The sequence below is a fragment of the Budorcas taxicolor genome, chromosome 2 (genome assembly GCF_023091745.1).
Source record: "Budorcas taxicolor isolate Tak-1 chromosome 2, Takin1.1, whole genome shotgun sequence".
Taxonomy (NCBI): domain Eukaryota; kingdom Metazoa; phylum Chordata; class Mammalia; order Artiodactyla; family Bovidae; genus Budorcas; species Budorcas taxicolor.
In genome coordinates this window covers 128,414,004-128,416,731 of record NC_068911.1, presented here as the reverse complement: position 1 = coordinate 128,416,731, position 2,728 = coordinate 128,414,004, and the positions used below count along the sequence as shown (strand labels likewise).

The 2,728-nt window shown below is 39.9% G+C and overlaps 1 non-coding gene across 1 annotated transcript; it reads right to left on the bottom strand.

Annotated features, from left to right (window-relative positions):
• Positions 1-400: 400 nt before the first annotated feature.
• TRNAS-GGA (transfer RNA serine (anticodon GGA)) lies at positions 401-472 on the bottom strand. The gene has a single exon. It is a non-coding gene; the product is annotated as a tRNA-Ser (tRNA).
• Positions 473-2,728: the final 2,256 nt, after the last annotated feature.

Sequence of the window (2,728 nt, the reverse complement as noted above, 5' to 3'; positions counted from 1 at the left end):
TTCCCAGCACCAGAGTCTTTTCCAATGAGTGCAGCTCTTTGCATAATGTGGCCAAAGTATTGCAGCTTCAGCTTCAGCATCAGTCCTTCCAATGAGTATTCAGGGTTGACCTCCTTTACGATTGACTGGTTTGATCTCCTTGCTGTCCAAGGGACTCTCAAGAGTCTTCTCCAGCACCACAGTTCAAAAGCATCATTCTTTGGCACTCTGCCTTCTTTATGGTCCAACTCTCACATCTGTACATGACTACTAGAAAGTCAATGAAAGTGAAAGTGAAGTCGCTCAGTCATGTCCGACTCTTTGCGACCCCATGGACTGTAGCCTACCAGGCTCCTCCCTCCATGGGATTTTCCAGGCAAGAGTACTGGAGTGGGTTGCCATTTGCCTTCTCCAGGGGATCTTCCCAACCCAGGGATCAAACCTGGGTCTCCTGCATTCCAGGCAGACGCTTTAACCTCTGAGCCACCAGGGACTCCAGAAAGACAATATATGGACGTTTGTCAACAAAGTGATATCTTTGCTTTTTAATACACTGTCTAGGATTGTCACAGCTTTCCTTCCAAGAAACAATTGCCTTCTAATTTCATGGCTGCAATCACCATCCTCAGTGATTTTAGAGCCCAAGAAGAGGAAATCTGTCACTGCTTCTACCTTTTCTGCTTCTATTTGTCATGAAGTGATGGGATTAGATGCCATGATCTTAGTTTTTTTAATATTGAGTTTTCAGCTGGCTTTCTCACTCTCCTCTTTCACCCTCATCAAGAGGGTGATGAACCCTCTTCAGTTCCTCTTTGCTTTCTGCCATTAGAGTGGTATCATCTGTATATCTGGGGTTGTTGATATTTCTCCCAGCAATCTTGATTCCAGCTTGTAATTCATCCAGCCTCGTATTTTGCATGATGTTATAAGTTAAATATAAGTTAAATAAATAGGGTAACAATATACAGCTTTATCATACTCCTTTCTCATTTTGAACCAGTCAGTTGTTCCATATAAGTTTCTAACTGTTGCTTCATGACCTGCATACACATTTCTGAGGAGACAGGTAAGACAGTCTGATCTTTCCATCTCTTAAAAAGTTTTCTACAGTTTGTTATGATCCACACAACCAAAGGCTTTAAAGTAGTCAATGAACAGTATATATTTTTCTGGAATTCCTTTACTTTCTCTATGATTCAGGACATATTGGCAATTTGATCTCTGGTTCCTCTGCCTTTTCTAATCCCAGCTTGTACATCTGGAAGTTCTTTATATTAAGTACTGCTGAAGCCTAGCTTGAAGGGTTTTGAGCATAACCTTTACTAGCATGGGATGTGAAGCCTCTCTAAAAGTGCATTTTCCCCTTCTAAAATGTCTCATATTCCCAACCTAAATTTTTATTCTCTTTTCTCACTCTAGTTAAAATATTCATCAGTATACTTGAATTCCTGGGCTGGATGATATTCTGACTATTATATGCAATGGGATTTGGTTTAGGTGTCCCAGTATCTTTGCATATTTGGGGGCTGAAAATAGGAGAGGATGCTTATCTAGTTTCATTCAACTTTGGCACAAAAAGTTTTCCAGCTACTAGGTAGGTTTATCATGGCCTAGTGATTTAATGAACACCTACATTCACATGCACAGAACCCCTAGCTGTCCTAATAATAACTATATAATCTGATTTTTTTATGTCACATAAACATATTTATCTCTCTCCACCAAATGTACTGCTTCGGTTTATTTTACAGATGATTATAGAAAGCTGTGGTTTCCCAGCTGGTGCTAGTGGTAAAGAACCCACCTGCCAATGCAGGGGCCACTAGAGACTCGGGTTTGATCCCTCAGTTGGGAAGACCCCCTGGAGGAGGGAATGGAGGAGGGCATGGTAACCCACTCCAGTATTCTTGCCTGGAGAACCACAGGCAAGAGGAGGTTGGCAGGTTATAGTCCATAACGTTGCACACAGTTGAACACAACTGAAGTGACTCAGCACACACGCACACATAGAAAGCTGTAAACATTCAATTTTTGCAAGTAAAATTCTTATTAATTTTGAAGAATAACTGCAAAACTTGCAAGCAACTCTGAAGCCCATGAAAAACAATGTTTGAGAACTGCTATAATCACATGCAACTGCTAGTCTCTCAGTAATGTCCGATGCTTTGTGATCCTATGGACTGTAGCCTGCCAGGCTCCTCTGTCCGCGGAATTCTCCAGGCAAGAATACTGGAGTGGGTAGCCAATCCCTTCTCCAAGGGATCTTCCTGACTCCAGGGATCAAATCGGTGTCTCCCACATTCCAGGCAGGTTCTTGACCATCTAAGCCACCAGGGAAGTCCAATCACATGGAAAACCACTGATAAATGAAGATCTGGCAGAGTTTCACAAGCTAATAGTTAAAGTGAAAAATGACAAGTATGATCATTAGATGAGTTCTTCAAAAGAAAATTTGAATTTCAAAGGATTAGGAAAGGCCTTTTGGGAAAATAAATGAACCCCTGAGTAACACTGTAAGAAAACAACCATCTTATATGATTCTGCTGTCAAGCTTGAGGTAAAAACATCATATAATTTTGTGCGAATAATTAAAAATTATTAAAGGATACAATAGACTTATTTTTTTGGTATAAATTCTAAGAAATGTCATATGTTAGTAAATATAACCTCTAGTTCATCCACTAGAAGAAAAACTTCTTTTTAAATTTTATGTTTCAAAATAAAGTCTCATTTGTACATTTTTTACTAT